Source organism: Vitis riparia, chromosome 14 (genome assembly GCF_004353265.1).
Source record: "Vitis riparia cultivar Riparia Gloire de Montpellier isolate 1030 chromosome 14, EGFV_Vit.rip_1.0, whole genome shotgun sequence".
In the NCBI taxonomy this organism is placed as follows: domain Eukaryota; kingdom Viridiplantae; phylum Streptophyta; class Magnoliopsida; order Vitales; family Vitaceae; genus Vitis; species Vitis riparia.
Genome location: NC_048444.1, coordinates 15,809,588 through 15,827,835, shown reverse-complemented (window position 1 = coordinate 15,827,835; position 18,248 = coordinate 15,809,588).

The following is an 18,248-nucleotide window of genomic DNA, read 5'->3' as shown; positions in this document are numbered from 1 at the left end:
CTTTGTTATGGGTTTGTAAATGAAATTATGGCCCATCCATGGTCAGATGAGGGTCCGAAAATCATTAGGCTCGGATGTACCAAATTTAATGAAGGATGTACCAAGGGTCCGAAAATGAGTCACAAAGTGAGGGTCGACCCCCAATCACTTTGTTATGGGTTTCTAAAAGAAATTATGGACCATCCATGTTGAAATGGGGGTCTCAGAATCTATCGAATCGGATGTACCAAATTTAATGAAGGATGTACCAAATTTTGTGAAGGATGTACCAAGGGTCCAAAAATGCGTTATGAAGTGGGGATCGGCCCCAAATCACTTTGTTATGGGTTTTTAAATGAATTTATGGCCCATCCATGCTCAGATGAGGGTCCCAGAATCACTAGACTCGGATGTACCAAATTTTGTGAAGGATGTACCAAATTTTGTTAAGGATGTACCAAGGGTTCCAAAGTGCGATCTGAAGTGGGGATCGGCCCCAAATCACTTTGTTATGGGTTTCTAAATGAAATGGTGGCTCATCCATTGTCAGATGGGGGTCCTAGAATCACTAGGCTTGGATGTACCAAATTTGGTACATCAAATCCGATCGATTCCCGGACCCCCATTTCAATATGGATGGTCCATAATTTATTTTAGAAACCCATAACAAAGTGATTGGGGGTTGATCCCCACTTCGGACTGCATTTTCGGACCCTTGGTACATCCTTCACAAAATTTGGTACATCCTTCATTAAATTTGGTACATCCAAGCCTAGTGATTCCGGGACCCCCTTCTGACTATGGATGAGCCAATATTTCATTTAGAAACCATAACAAAGTGATTTGGGGCTGATCACCACTTCGGATCACACTTTGGAACCCTTGGTACATCCTTAACAAAATTTGGTACATCTTTCTCAAAATTTGGTACATCCTTCATTAAATTTGGTACATCTGATCCGACAGATTTTGAGACCCCCATTTCAACATGGATGGTCCATAATTTCTTTTAGAAACCCATAACAAAGTGATTGGGGGTCGATCCCCACTTCGTGACTCATTTTCGGACCCTTGGTACATCCTTCATTACATTTGGTACATCCGAGCCTAATGATTTCGGGACCCCCATCTGACCATGGATGGGCCATAATTTCATTTAGAAACCCATAACAAAGTGATTGGGGGTCGATCTCCACTTTGGAACACATTTTCGAACTCTTGGTACATCCTTGACAAAATTTGGTACATCCTTCATTAAATTTGGTACATCTGAGCCTAGTGATTTTGGGACCCCCTTCTTACCATGGATGGACCATAATTTAATTTGGCAACCCATAAGGAAGGGATTCATGGTTGATCCCCACCTCGAAACACGGTTTGGAAACATTTGTACATCATTCGCAAAATTTGTAATATATATATATATATATATATATATATATATATATATATATATATATATATATATATATATATATTAAAGATGTTTTGTAAGTGTAATTGATATAAGTACAATTAAAGATACTATTTATTAAATTTTTATCAAAAAATTAACATAAATTCATTTAATATATTCAAGTGATTTATTTTAAAATTAAAAAAATACTTTTATTAAAACATATTTTATTACATTTTAAGTAAAAACTAAATTGATTTATATCAAATATTTGATTTGAGATATGATTTTTAAAAATTTATTACAAATATGTGGTGACAATTTTTCTATTAATATTAATTTATTTAAATAATTAAAATTATTAATCATTTATCTAATCAAATTAATTTTAAGTTATAAAATATTAGGACTTCATCATTTTTTTTATTGTAGCAAATTCTGAGTACAACTATTTTTGTAATATTTAAAAATACAAAATTTTGAAATTAAATAAAAGTAAATGGGTAAATAAAAAAAATTAATAATGAGCTAAATAAAAAAAGTAGTTAAAAAAATAAAGATAATATAAAATAAAATGATAATATAAATTTGAAATAAAGTATTAGGTAATGACAACGTTTTTTTTGTAGGAATCAGCATGAAGGAAAACTATGGCCACCGTCTTCATGTCATACACATCCCCAATGGTATGATAAACTTTGGAATCTTATGTTATATGCAATACACAAAATAAGGGCCCACCCTTTATTTCACAGGCATACCTATGTGTTGAAGATGCCATGTGCAGTAGCCAAATTAGGGGCACACCTTTCATATGACATGCATGCAAGTGGGTGAAAACTTAATCGTAGTTATTATTTGTGTAGTATAAAAAAGATAGGCATGCCCCTTGTGCAGGCGGCATGCCTTCATAGTGACTTTATCTTACTTGTTGATTGGACAGTATGGTCATGGGAGGCAGGCCCAACGCATGAAGGGTTGGCCCTACACGTTCACATTGAAATAAAATGTATGAACAATTGCTTCATATGTGTTGAAGCCTAAAATATAGAGTCAATACATACTAAGATTGGAAAATGGGAAAAATGTCATTCAGACATTCAAAATAACTTAAACCAACCTCATAACTAGCATCACATTTACACATAAATATTGCATAGAGTGTTGAAAATTGGTGCAAGAGAGTATAAAGTTTACTGATGATTAATGAAAGCATGCATATCGACAAGCATTAGAAAGCACTAAAGTAAAAGGAGTTAAGAAGTTGTTTGAGAACGAGATTTTATAAACTTATTACAGAATCCATGAAAATGTTGTGCGCACACATACGCACTCGGTTGTAAGACGGCCAGAAACTAAGGTTACTCATCTCCATTAGTTGGTGCATCTTCGTCTTCTTCATCTCCACCATCATCATCACCATCTTCCTCATCATCTGTCTATGATGGCGTAGGAGGTAGAGCATCAGGGTGCAATGCTTTCCATGCTGCAATGGAACGATCGCATTGTTGACGCACAATCTTCAATTGATTGTGTAAATATCCCCAAGCTGAGAACTTTTAGTTGACTTACGCGAAGAAGATGATGATGTTTGTTTGTCTATCGACATTTTCATGCGCATAGGTTGCATGCGCGGGATTGACTCATAAGGTAGTGTCTTGAAATCCAACCTTGCATTTTGTAAAAGCAAGCAAACAGTTGAACCATATGGTAATGCACGTGTGCTCACATTACTACATTGTGCCTCTATCAGGTTATGGCAAATAAGTGCGGGCAAATTAATTTTACGGCGACGTTCCATGTGGAACAGAATATGCAAAACATATAGTGTAAGCTCATTAAGATGACCCTTCTTATTCAAGACAGTATGAAACAATATCAAACTTAGAATCCTGTATTTTGGAAGAAGAGATCTACGTTCAACGCTTGTACCCAACTGAAAAGAATGGCCGCATAATTCCTTTGTTATTGTGTCTGACATTGCCTTTATATCAATCTCTGGAATACAAAAGTTAATAGCTTTCTTGGGTGTTTCCAGAGAGAAGGTGCATCCAATAAGGGATGGGGAAACTCGCACAGCAACTCCCTTGAATGAAGTGTGAAACGAATATTTCTCCTCGTCAACATTTTTGATATTGCTGTAGAATGCTCGCACAGGAGTTGGATAACATTCTTGCGTTAGCTGTATAAATGGTCTCAATTTGTAAAAATCTAGTAACTCAGCAACACCATGTTCTTCAAACCCAGCAATTAGTATGACACGCTCAACGTTAATTGGTCGTTTTTCTATTAGCTTATCACATTCGTGCTCATCAGGTGGGTGGTGAGGCATGAAAAGGTCATGTTGGACTTCCTCAGGTACAGTTGACGTTAAGCCATGTCTAACATTTTTTTTAGGCAGCATGATGTTTGGTCCTTGTAATGACACTACATATTGTTAAAAATTCAATGATGGAAGTTAGAGATGAAAAGTTTCAATTCATTGCATCCAAGCCAACCACAAATAGCTTAAAAAGGAATTCAAGCAATTCCCAAAAGAGTGGTTGCCACAACCAAGAGAAAATATGTGCAAAAAACAATGAAAAACAAACCTTATTGTTGTTGTTATTGTAGCAAATTGTTGACGATTATGCCGTTGAAAATCTTAGAGTCAAAGGGTAGGTTAACTACAATGGAGGAATGGGTAGGTGGAAGAGGGAGGTTGTGATCTGCAACGTGTATAGGTGGTAGAATATGAGGTGTAAATAGGAATGAATATGAGTTGTTGAGGATGTGATGTCAACCAAATTGAGTAAATGATTGAAGTTGGAATGGAGGTCCGCCTGTGCAAGAGATGTAGCTAGTACATACATGCATTTAATGTTCCATAATGAGTGCATAGTTACAAGTCACTAAAGTTGGATGGGATGAAACAACGTGAATGAAGTCTTCTACAAGCCTACAATTGGAGACTATCATTATGTGGAGTGAGTGTGAAGTTATTATGTGGTAGGTGCATCATAAATATTGGTAATATGTTGACCTCTAGTTATTAATTGTCCACTGTGGTACAATCAAATCAAATGCAACAAAAGTTTTTCAAGTTTTTGTTCTCTTTGACATAAAATGGCCAAATATTTATCAAATAAGTGTAATGTAGTTGATATAAATATGAATAAATATAATATTTATTAAATTTTTATAAGAAAAGTAGCATTAATTGATTTAATATATTTAAGAGATTTATTTTAAAATTAAAAAATACGTATATTAAAACATATTTTATGACATTTTAAATACTTTAAAAAATGTATCATTAAATTATTAAAAATGCTAAAAAAAACTTTCACAATTGACAAAAAATGCGCATGGACTCCAATTTTTTTCTACAAAAATAGTAGTAGAAGTTTATTTAATTTAATTTGGAAAAAAATGATCCATATCATTAAAAATAATTATTTTTAAAAATCATTCGTAAATATAAAATTCTATGGCTTTATTACTCTGATAGCTACACATAGAAGCTAATCACCTTGCTAAACAAAGATTTATTACCACTATAATATTTTCCATCATGCCAAACGTTGCACGAGTATGCAATTTCGTTTTGTAAATGCTTATATCATCCACAATCATTTAAACCTCCATAAATGATCAATAACTATTTGTATTTCATGGCATTGGCAGAATTGAACCTTTTGGGAATACAAGAAATAATGTTGATGGGACAAAATTAGAATTTCTAACAAAGTACATAAATTGGAAAGCTAAGACAAACTTGAGAAACCGAGAAAGAACCACCAGATTTAGCACACATTTAGGGTTCCATTATGAACTTTCATCATGAAACATATCCTAGAATCAATAGCTAGCTATAATCCCCAATGCAAACCAATTGGCATCTTTTGCAGTAGAAATACTGGCGATTGATGAGCCCAATCACAGAACTTCATGAGCTTTCCCATAATACCTGTTTATAAACGGTGCCTGAAAGGCATTCCAAACAACAATAATTACTATTTAAAGATTAATGAGTCATAGTTATTTCCTGAAAAATATGTAGAGAGGGCACAAATAAGATAATGCAATTAGTATTCATTAACAAGTGTCTGCTCTAACAGAAGAGGCCAAATTCATTGATATGCTACAACCAATCAATTATTTTTTGTACTTATTCACACAATGGATGGCAAAACATACCCTTAATAAACCATGGCCAAGTGAAAACAAGGTGACTCAATAGAAAAAACTCAACTTAATTAGCTAAGTAAAAGTCAAACCATTTAGAAACAGTGTCATATTGATCCATTGGATACCAAGGAAAAAAAATGGCCACATAATGACAAAGCTTTTGGGCGATCAGTTAGTTGATATTAAAAATAGCAGATAGGTTATGTTAGCATGGGATAGATAAATAAATTAAACATATATTCCATCAAGAGATTAATTTTTGACTATTTATGTAGGGAACGACTTATAACAATACACCATGATCTTGAATATCGCATCAAGGCCAGCTTCAAAATGCACAAGATTCATAGGCTATCAATAGTCTCATATGGAGAAACAAAAATAGTGGTGTCGAAGATATTATGTTCTTTCAATAGAAGAGATGTTCAAAATTGTACCTTAACATTTTAAAATTTTTGTCAATGAAGAATAGTCGGAACAAACTCTAACAAATTCTTTCTTATGCTCTCTCTGGCTTTTAACATGACTGTCCATATTAGACTGTGTTGATTGGTTGGGCTCTTGATGATTATAGAGAGGTGTTTTTGTTAATCTCTCAATCTAATTGCCTTTATGTCTCATTTCTAAACTTTTTGTGTACATTTGTGCACCTTCTTTTAATTAGGCGGTGTTAATAATATTAGCTTTTGCAAAAAAAAAAAAAAATTGTACCTTAACATTTGATATGTTAGGAGTATCATCGGTCTGGACTGAGTAGAACTTGTTAAACTTCATGTTTTCAAATGCTGCTTTAGTCTATTAACTCATTTCTGCAAGGCCTTTTTTCGGGCTTCTCTAGCCTACAAGAAAATGAATTGACAAGTACTCAACATATTTGAAATTTATGTGCGAGACCAAAACTATTGCAATGATTGGTATCTGCTATAAAATACCTATTTATTGGCTTTTTTTGCCTCTCGAACATTGTCTTTGACAAAATTCTGAGCAACCAAAACAATTTAAGTTCATGGTATGGTTAATTACATGCAAGAGCAATCAGTTACATGCATATCATCAATTACAGATCACCTTAAATGCATCCTTTTGATCTGCATCAAATTCATCCTCCTCAATCAACTTATCAGTGAACTCCTAAAGATAAGAGAAGTACAATTAACCACAATATGTAAATAAAACATAATAAAAACCTATAAAGCTTATGAGTAATGAAGGAACTTATTCCTTTAGAGGGTTCCTTCCACAACACTCCCTTAGGAAATATTAATGCAGGAACAAGTCATCTTTTGTCTTATTAAATGTCTAACCATAAAAAATCACTCTAAACTAAGTTTAGTATCAATTGCTTTATAGATGCGAGACAGCCAAACCCACAATCAGATGGTAACAAGGATTCTTTCAGTTAAACAAGAAAATACAGCCATTTGACCAAATTGGTTTACAGGGTTGTTGAATTATCTAATAATTGGCTCATGATTATACATAAACATAGAAAATTGGGGATAAGTTTAAGTAACCAGACCATGTCATTACAATATTATCAACTGATTTAAACAGGTTATATGGAAGAGCACAAACGATTTATGGAAACATAAAGAAATTGTCAATAATATAACCTTAAAAAATAAAAATGTCATTTACTATAGTTTTATATATATAGGGAGGAGATAGCACCTAACCTGGTAGTCAAATGAACCATGCATGCATTGGAAGCAATATTGATAACTTATCCCTTCTATTGTACCATAAAGAAGACATGACATAGCCTCAAAATCTATTATTCACTATCGATGACCAAGTTAGAGTTTAAATTAGAATGTATAGTTAAAAATTGAATGAAATAAAACAAAAGAAATTAATTGTGAAGGTTACCCAATACTATTCTGCATCGTTGGTTGACCAAATATTAGCTGTAACCATTTCACCAATTTTGTTTTTGCTATCAAGAACCATATGAGTTGCAAATTTCAATCTTTCAAGGCTCATGCGTTCCTACACATTAACCTTATGTTAGACCCTACATCCCGATAACATTTAACATGTACATTTGAAAATAAAAACATAACATCATATTTAACAACTTACAAAATTAATGGTTCTATTAAGACCACTTCCATCCCAATGTTGCATATAGAGAATAACATACATCCCAGTATGACATCTGCAATAACAAGTATGATTTGTGACATGTTATTAACATAGGACCCAATTAAGATTGAAAATGAATACATGAAAAAAAAAATATGTAACTAACAATTTTGGATTGCCAACGATATCTGCATAGTGTGGATGTAAATTATTTATATTCACATCATTCCGTTTGAAGGAATTTTTTTAATAACTGAGACATAAATCCAACTACTTTGAAAGCTTCATTAACAAAGTGAATGTGTTGAATGCTATGATATGATGAAAGTAGATCCACCCTTTTAGCCTCCAAATTGATTACCATGATGACCCATTCATTAAATTGGAATAAGGGGATATAAAACTACAAAACAGACAATCATCATAACAACAATGAAGGCTTAAATATTTGAAATATAAATTCGAAATTACTAAAAAATTGTCATCAATCTATGTAATCAATACAATAGTCAAGCATTACCTGGTTGCAACATTCAAGATTAACATAATAGCTACCTAATCTTTTCTTGAGTGTTGATTTTGAGGTAGATTTGCTCATTGAACCACATATTTCCTATAAAAAGTTGTTGAGATCATAGTAACAATGTATGACTAAAACTATACATGCATCTTATATTAGGGATAAGATTTGGTGTACTCGAGGAAAAAACCTCACCCCAAAGTATGGATTAAAAAAGTGTCTGCGAGAAGGATTCTCTTCTTTTGCATTCATGTATCGGCAGAACATGGAAATCACTTACATAATGACTCTTCATTAGTTAAAATGATCAATGGAAAGATGGAAGTATTTTTTCTTATTTATCATGAACCTTACCAGAATATCAATGAAGCTCTCCCCTACTAAGCATTGAAGTTGTTCCCATGTCACACCATAGCCACCATATGCACAAAGCATCTCACTATTAATCACATGAAACATAAGACGTGAGTATTTTTTTTTGTTTTTCTAGACAAATCCATAATCATAGTCTTTTAAGAACAATACTTGCTAAACGTGTGATTTGGGACTAACCTAGGATCTTTTGACTCGTCAAACACATAGTCGGCAACATGTGTCTCTTCCTTCGTCAACCTTTTGTATTTTGATACACATAATTGTACAAAAGGTGACTTGCACGCAGCTGCTCGTTGCCTATGACGACGTACTTTCATTTTTACTCTTCATGTTTGTATTTCTTTTGAGGCTTGTGGTGCTACATCCACATTGTTGTCCATGCACGATTGCACTAACACCAACATATTGTGTGGCCCAGGGTGAAGGGGATCCTCGTTTGCAAAGAACACACCATCTTCTACGTTGGGTTTTTCTAACACTCCTTCATTTGTACATCCAAGGTCATCTTCAAAATATCTTCTTTGACCACCATAATGAACAGTTGAATGTTGTGGATTATTTGTATAAAATGGTGCACCACTGTCATTAACATGTTCATGACAATTTGACGGTTGACCTTCATCTGTGCGATAGTGTGAAGAGGTGAAACAAGTCCTCAACACTTTCATGTCACGGTTGTATGATGCAATAAGACTATTAAGATGACTTTGTGCATCGGTGATTTGACGTTGTGTTGCCTCCATGCGAGCACAAATAACCTAAGTCAAACATAATGAAGGAACATTAAATGACATATATTTAAACTAAGCCTTAATATAAGTTACTATTTATAGTCATTAGGTATGAAGGATTACATCAAAGTCTTCATTCTCATCTGGGTCAACTGGGTCATCAACTGTAGGAGCCTTATTTTTTTCTGTTTCATCTTGCTCCGCCGATGTGCTAACCAACTATCATTGCAAAACATGTAAATTGTCATCCCAATAATCTAATTACAGTGGTAATCAACTATCTTAATATAACTAAAAGCTAATTATACCTCAACTTTGCCAAATCCTCCAAGCATTCCCAACTCCAACTTGATCCATTGCTTGACCAAAAAATCATTCCATGCAGCAATGCGAGGAGTGGTAAGTTCCACATACATGGCTGGAAAATTAGATATTGAAAAGTAGAATATCTATTGCATTATATAAGGCATAATTACTGGTAGTATCATGGCCAACATAGTGTATAACCATTATTAAATATCTAATACATGAACATATACTTACAAATAAGACAAAAAGTTACCTGTAGAAACATTAAACACCCTTTAATCCAAACACTTTCCTTCCTCCTATGTTCATGTATAACTCGAATAAAAAATTCTAAGACATATTCTCCCCAATTTATGTTCCCAAGTAACTACTCTCGAGGTGCATACCATAATGAATGACTACCTTCCAAACGAGATGTGGGTGCCAATAAGGTTGCACAAGCGAAAATCAAGAAGACCCGCTTAAATTCCTCCATATCATCGATGCCAACCATCATTGACTCTATATCTTGCAAACTCGGCATTTGACTAGCTTTAACTCTTCCCTTCTCAACAATTAACTTTCTTCCACTATGTGGAATGCCTATCGTCATCCCAACATCATGACATATCAAAGAAACCTTCTTACCCCCAAATAACTCGAGTTGGGAATAAGCAATGTTTGTGTTTTTTATCAACCAAAAACATAAATCTAAATTAACCTCCTTACAACCTAATTGCAATAGTCCACCAAAACCAAGTTCTCTTATTACATCCTTTTTCACTTCTGAGAGCAAATGGATTCCAGAGAGGAATCTACGGTCAGAACAACAACACGGTATGTTCATATTATCACTGCATTAAACAACCATAATTCATTAATAAATTAATCAAATGTTAAAGACACGTGAACATGAATATAGTGTTCCTATATACATTCATCATAATTATTACACAAATATAACATATATTAACAAAGAAATGAGAAACATTTTGTTACATCGTGTAAATGAAAATCATTGATATCGGTTTCCCCTAGCCTTTCAATAATATGGTTATCAATAAGGGTAAAATTGTTATATATAGGGTCACCCACTATGATACCCATTGCCCAAAAAAAAAAAAACAGACAATGTGCATTTTAGTGGGTTAGCCAATTAAACAAATGGTATGCCTCAAAGTTACATACTCATCTAACCAAATCAGTGTAGTTTAGGGAAAAGTGGGATTTGATTCACTAATAAGAAAATATATGGTAAAAAGAATCCCAAATATTTTAAATTAGTATTATCTTCATCTATTTAAAAATAATTTGAAATACATGCACTGAGTTATCCAATTATTCCAAAAAATGTCATTTTTTTGTCATGTTATTCAAATCAATTGACAACTACACTCCATATAAACGTTTCCTTATTATTTTAGATTTTTTTTGTTATTTTATTATTTTATTATTTAAGATTTTTTTTTCTCTAGAAACAAACACCTTATAGGATTCTTATTTTAGTTTTCTAAAAGTTTAGGAAATATTGTCAAACAAATCATATTTAATCATAATTACCAATTCAAAAAGTAATAAGATTGTTTATTAAATAATAAAGAATAAACTTTGTAATATATAATTATTTTAATATTATAACAAATTTATTATTGAAAAACTCTAATAACAAATTTTATTCATTATTATATTAAATAATTATTAATATTATATAATAAATAGAAATTTATTATTGGTTTATTTATTGTCAAGAATATGAATCTATTTTTAACTTATTAATACGATAATAAATTCTATTTTTTTTTCAAATTCTTACTTTATAATGTTTCTAGAGAAAAAAAAATCCCAAATAATAAAATAATAAAATAATAAAGTAATAATAATAATAATAATAATAATAATAATAATAATAATAATAATAATAATAATAATAATAATAATAATAATAATATATCTAAAAAGAATGGAAATATTTATACGAAGGATTCTAATTGTCAATGGACTAGGATGACATGACAAGTAAAGGGCTATTTTTGGGAATAATTAAATCATAAATTAAAAAGTGCATGCATTTTAAATTATTTTTAAATAAATGAAGATAATATTGGAATTTTCTTTGTCAACCAATTAGTTTTGAGAAAAAAAGTTCTTGTAACGGATAAACTCCAGAATTGAGGAGGTTAGTTTTTGTATATATATAACACTTCATGTAAATTTTGATTTTTTTGTAAATTAAAATATAATATTTTTTATATTGATAAATGAAAGCCATATTGTTTTAAACTACTTTATTCAACAAACAACAAGATCAGTGGCCCCAACATTGATATGGTTACAAAAATAGCTATAAAAGAAAATATGACATATCAAAATCCAATTCAATAAAAATCATAGTCCTCAAACCTTTGTTTCAATCGTTAGTGTTACTCGAGTACGTAATCCTACAATTCACTTCATATGACCCATGAAGTTAGCGCCATCAAGATGAATTGTCATAACAAAAACAAATCTACACAAACAAATAGAGACCATTTCACATTTTAAACTACAATATCCATCAAACAACAAAAAGACCAGTGTTTACAAAATTAATGAAATTACAAAACTATTGAAAGAAAATAGTAACCTACCATTTAAAAAATTTCTACATTTGTATTAAAAATATGTGGTAACAAAATTTTCTATTAACTTTAATTTATTTAAATAATTAATATTATTAATAATTTATCTTATCAAAATAATTTTAATTTATAAAATATTACTGATAAAAACTGAAATTTTGATTTAACCAAAATAAAGATGGATAATTAATAATTATTTATAATTAATAATTAATAATTTTGATTTATAATATTGTTCTTATGATTTGTTTCCTTTTTATTTCTATACTAGATCTAAAAAACAAAACGGCCACCCCGAGTGAGGCATCAAGAAGCCCTTTTGCTGAATTTCCTCTCTAGGCGAGCATCATGCCCTATTTTCCTTTGCCACTCTCAATCCTCGCAGGTACTAATCTAATCATGTTATTAATATTTCTTTTCAACCCCCGTTTGCTTCCTAAGAAAATCCATCCCCCATTCGATTTCAGGGAAAATTCATCCTCGTTTGATTTCTAAGAGAAATCCATCAAAACTCCCAAGGAAAAAAAAAATGCTTTTATTTTTGTTGCTCCTTGTGTTTTCTAGATCTGTTCTAGGGTTACATTTGCTTTTATGCCATTGGATTTAAATTTTACAAACCCTAAATCCACGATTTTTTAGCCAGGCTGAAAACCGCAACCTTTGCCCACAAATTCTAGATCTGTGTGCGTGTGCGAGCTGGACTGGTAAGTGGAGTGCTACCTTTGCCAACCACTGAACCACACCTAAACTTCAAATACACTATTTCTTTAATTAATCAAATTTTCCTTTTATATCCATCAAAGCCTCTTTTTAAGACCTACAGCTTAAAGCCTAGAATTTTATTTTTATTTTTTGATAGTTACAAACTTACAACCTCACTAGTTTCAGTGAGATTTCCTGTATTTATTTTTTTTTTTAAAATGGGTAAAAATACCCATTAATACCGAAATCTCGGCGATATTTTTAAAAAATTACCCAATTTTCTGTCAAAGATCTCAACAAGCAATAATAACAACCCAAATTAACTCATAAATCCATTACATTCGTACCTAGGAAAGCTCCTCTCAGCTCGGACCACCTCTCTCTGTTTTCACTGCAAGCTCCCCTCGCAAATTGTGGCTATGAAATAAAGTGAAAAAATATGGGTTTTTGGAGTTAGGGTTTGGTTCAAGAGAGAAAAAGGGATTTGGGGGGTTTGGTTCAAAGAGAGAAGAAGAGATTTAGGGTTTTGATTCAACACAAAAGAAAGGATTTCAGGTAAATCTCACTGTTATATTTTAGTAAATATTTTTTTTAAATATTGCCACGTGGAGTGTCTACATGTCATATGAGCCATGTCATTGGCTTAAGTGAAACATGGCTTTTCTGAGCAATTGATTATGTCAAAGTGCATGAGGGTATTTTTGGAAGGACCCTCAATATCACTATTATAGTGTATGAAAGGTGGTTTATTTTTCACAAAATCCATTGAATTTGAAAAGTAAAAAGTAAAGTTTCCAAAAGGCAAAATTTTGCCCCTTGGTGTATGGTTACATAAATTCCCCAAGAAAATATTATACAACTTCTATTGAAGTCAAGAGATGAGGAAAATGTTTATGTTCTTCCCTTGGTTGGAATTGATGATCTTGGCAAGACTACTCTGGCCAAATCTGTAATGACCAGATAATTTAGGCCACGTTGGAAATTTTAGTTTGAAAAGTCTTCTTTTGTGTGGTAGTTGAAAAGTAAAAAAGAAAAGTGTTTGGAGAACACGTGTTAATTTTGGATTGGTGAAATTTAATTTATTGTGTTGGTTGATTAGGTGAGTTGAAAATTTTGTACCACGTCAGCCTTATGGTAGAAAATTTCTTAGGATTTTAGAAATTGAAAATTTTTGAAAACAAAAATGATTAGTGAATTAATTAGAATTAATTAAAATTAATTAGAATTAATTAAGTAAATAAATAAATAAATAAAATTGATTATTAATAAAATTGAGAAAATTAAATTTTTGGATTGGTGATTAATAAATTAATTTGTGCTAAAAGAAAGAATTGGAAATGAAACAAAAACAAATGGAATAAATAAAAGAAAATAAATAAAAACGATTCAATTGGCCTTTGAATATTGGGTCGTGCAGTGGGCTGTGGTTGGATTAAAAACAAAATGAAATGGGCTTGTGTGGATGGTGGTTAAAATAAAGAAAGTGGTTTTTTTTGTGTTTTAAAAAAAAAAACAAGGAAAAAGGAAGAGAGTTGGAAAAGTGGCAGAACGGGAGAGAAAGAGAGCAACGGCGGACTGTGGAGAATTTCCTTGTTGCAGGAACTTTGACCGGCTGTTTGGACGGTTGAACGATGTCCGTTTCGGCTCAAATTTTGAGGAGGTGTTCTACTCGATGAGAGGAACAATTCTATGGTGGCCAATCATGATTTTAACAGTCAAATTCTTAGATTTGTGGTAGGTGAACCTAACCTTAAAACTCTAATTAAATACGTTTTTCATTGAAAAAAAATTGTAAATCTTGTCATTGTGAGTTAAGTAGGTAATATTGGTTTTGTAGGAGTTTTTTTTTTGGATGATTTGGAATTTATATAATTTCGGGAATTTCTTTTTGGTTGATAAATAATTGCCTTGGGTTGTTAAAAATTATTAGAAGTGTGGGAAAATTCTGAAATTAAGGTATAATTTCAAATCTAGTGACATGTGAATTTTTTTTAGAATTGGTTGGAATATTTTCGGTAATTTTATTGTAGAAAATTAATTATTTTCGAATATTGGAAATTATTAGAATTGTTGAAATTTTCGAAATTGTGATATAATTTCACATTTATTGATGTGTGAATTTTTGAAAAATTGTTAGGATATTTTCGGAAATTTTGATGTAGAAAATTATTTTATTAGATTATTGGGAATGTTGGAATTGTTGAAATTGTTGGAATTGTTGGGAGATTTCGGAATCATGGCATTCATTTGCATCATGGGTGTGTGAAGAAAGAATAAAAATTATAAAAAGTGTATGAAATGGAAAAGAAAAAAATAGTGATGAAAATTTAAAGCCCGTGTGAGGCGAATTAAGAAGGGAGAGAGATCTCTAGGGTGAAAGACCCAAAAGTTTACCCTGATAAGACTCCGAATGGGGAGTGTATTTGGGTACGGATGCGTATCCTTTAGTGAAAGCCCGAGAACGATAGTGCATTGTATGATTTAATTGTTGAATGTTGTAGAATTGTGTATAATATTAGATATTAAATTACGTGGCTTTATTAATACTGTAGAAATGTTTCTTTTGTGTTCTTTGAAACTTAGTAATCCCCATTAACCCCTTGGGTGTTAGGCACCCTATTGAGCAATGTGGAATGGTCACCCTTTTTTTTTACATCTTTTAGATGTAGATATCATTCTTGAGGATCCACAGGTGGGGCAGAGAGCACTTCAGGATGCACCTAGAGTGGTTTAGTGGAGCATGTCTTATCTATTGTGTTTGTGCTATTGGGACTTGTTTTAATAAATTGTGAACTATGGATGTGTAATGAGACCCTAGTTTGATTAAGTTATTTAACTGTGAACTTTTATTTTGGACTATAATGATAAATAATACATTTTGTTGCTTTTGAGCAGTGTTTGTGATATTATTAGTTGATGAAAACTCTAGTGTGAGGTATGTGTAGAAGAAAAAAAATTTCAGAGTGTTTTGGTTGACTGTCAGCATGGAATAGGAGGAACCCTTAGGGTCAAACCTCTGACTTAGGGTCATGGGCTAAATTTTGGGTCGCCTAGAATTCGGGTCATGACAGCGTGGTATCAGAGCCAAGGTTGCAATAATACCTTGAGGTCAATGTTTGTGGGTGTTTGTGTGTATTTTAATGTTATGATTTTTTGTATGTGTTAGTTAACGAGCTGATTATTAATTGAATTATGTATTTTGATTGTATGAAAGTGAAAGTTTTGACAATTATTGAAGTTGCTAAATGGGTACATGTGAATTTATTTTGCTCACCTTTGTAATGTGGTTGAATTAGGGATTGTTAAATTTGAAATGGCGAGAAGGACCAGAAGAGGAAGATCTGAGAGAAATGAGGAGTTGGAGTCAGTAAGAGAAGAACTCCGAGAAGTAAGAAGGGAGTTGAAAGAGACTGTCCAATTGATGAGAGGCCAGGGTTCCAGGAGATCAAGAGGTACCTAGGGTCATGAGAATTTAGACCACTCACATAGAAGGAGCTGCACTGAGAGGCCAGTAATGAGCCAGATGGAAGCGATGAAGAGATTCATGGTGATGCAACCTCCATCTTTTAATGAAGAGCCCAGTATGGAAGCAGCTGAGCATTGGTTGAGGAGGATGAGAAGAATTCTGGTGGGGCTGGACATACTTGAGGAAAGAAGGGTAGGTATGGCAGCATACATGTTTGTTGACAAAGTTGATTTCTAGTGGGAATCAATGAAAAGAGTGTATGACACTGAGGTTATGACTTAGGAGGAATTTGAGAGAATCTTCCAGGGCAAGTATTTTGGAGAGGTGGCTAAGCATGCCAAGAGGATGGAGTTTGAGTCATGCTTTTCAGAGTTGTCTAGATTCGCTTTGGGGATGATCAATGAGGAAGAAGAAAAGACTAAGAGGTTCCAACAGGGGTTGAGGCCTACCATTAGGAATAGATTAGTCCCACTAGCAATAAAGGACTATTCTGAGTTGGTTAAGAGGGTTTTGTTGGTGGAACAGGACATTGAGGAAACCAACCAAATTCGGAAGCAAAATGGGGATAGAAAAAGGAAACAAATAATGGGAGAAAGTTCATAGAGGAGATCCCAGGGCCCGCAGTAGAGACAAATGACTCAACAGTCTGAAGGACATTCCTCGTTCTATGTAGGAGGTGAGCAGAATGCTTAGAGAGCGGCTACTAATAGAGTATGTTATGGTTGTGGAGCGGGAGACCACTTATGGAGGGCTTGCCCATTGCGGGGCTTACAATAGGCTCGACCTCAATCTCAGGGAAGTTCTCAGCAGCGGCCGGTAGTGCCTTTCCAGCCTCCTTAGTTTTAGTTGCCTTACTATCAGATGCCACAATTACCCCCAGCAGTGTAGGGAACTAAGACAGCTACCATGAGTAGTCAAACCCGTTCTTCTCAGGGATCGAATACTAGAGGTAGGGGAAGGCAGGCAACAAGAAGAGTTTTTGCCTTGACCCCAACAGAGTCAGTGGAAGACGCCTTTTTGGTGGAAGGTATGATTTTGGTATATAGTACTTGGGTGCATGTTTTTTTTTTATAATGGTGCAACTCATTCTTTCATTTCTACATCTTGTGTTAATGCATTGGGATTGAAAACAGAAATGGTAGAAAATTTGTTACTTATCGAGTCTCCTATGGGTACGAATTCTAGAGTTGATAGAATATGCAAAGGGTGTGTTATTACCTTGGCAGATAGAGCATTTAATGTGGATTTGAGGATTTTGGATATGACTGGGTATGATGTTATATTAGGAATGGATTGGTTGACGGTGTATAGAGCGCTTATTGATTGTCATCGCCATAGGATAATATTTTGTTTACCAAATGGATTTGAGGTTTGCTTTGTTAGAGGGAAGTGTGTTAGTTTGCCTCTTTCGCAGTTCGATCCATGCTATCAGTATGTGTTGAGGAAGGGATCAATAAATTTCCTAGCTTGCTTTCGTGGTAAGGAAAAAGCCTAGAAGGACATTATAGAAATTCCAATGGTGAGAAAGTTCCAGGATGTATTCCTAGATGAGTTACCAGGTTTACCACCACATAGAGAGTTGAAAAAGGATGGCACACTAAGGTTGTGTATTGACTATAGGAAGTTGAATAGAGTTACTGTGAAGAATAAGTATCCTCTCCCAAGGATAGATGACTTGTTTGATCAGTTGAAGGGTTTGAAGTATTTTAGTAAGATTGACTTGAGAATTGGGTATCATCAATTGAGAATTAGGGAAGAAGATGTTCCTACAACCGTTTTTAGAATGAGATATGGGCATTATGAATTCTTAGTCATGCCTTTTGGGTTAACTAATGCCCTCGCTGCTTTCATGGATTTAATGAACAAAATATTTCGTGCTTACTTGGATCAGTTTGTGATTGTCTTTGTAGATGACATC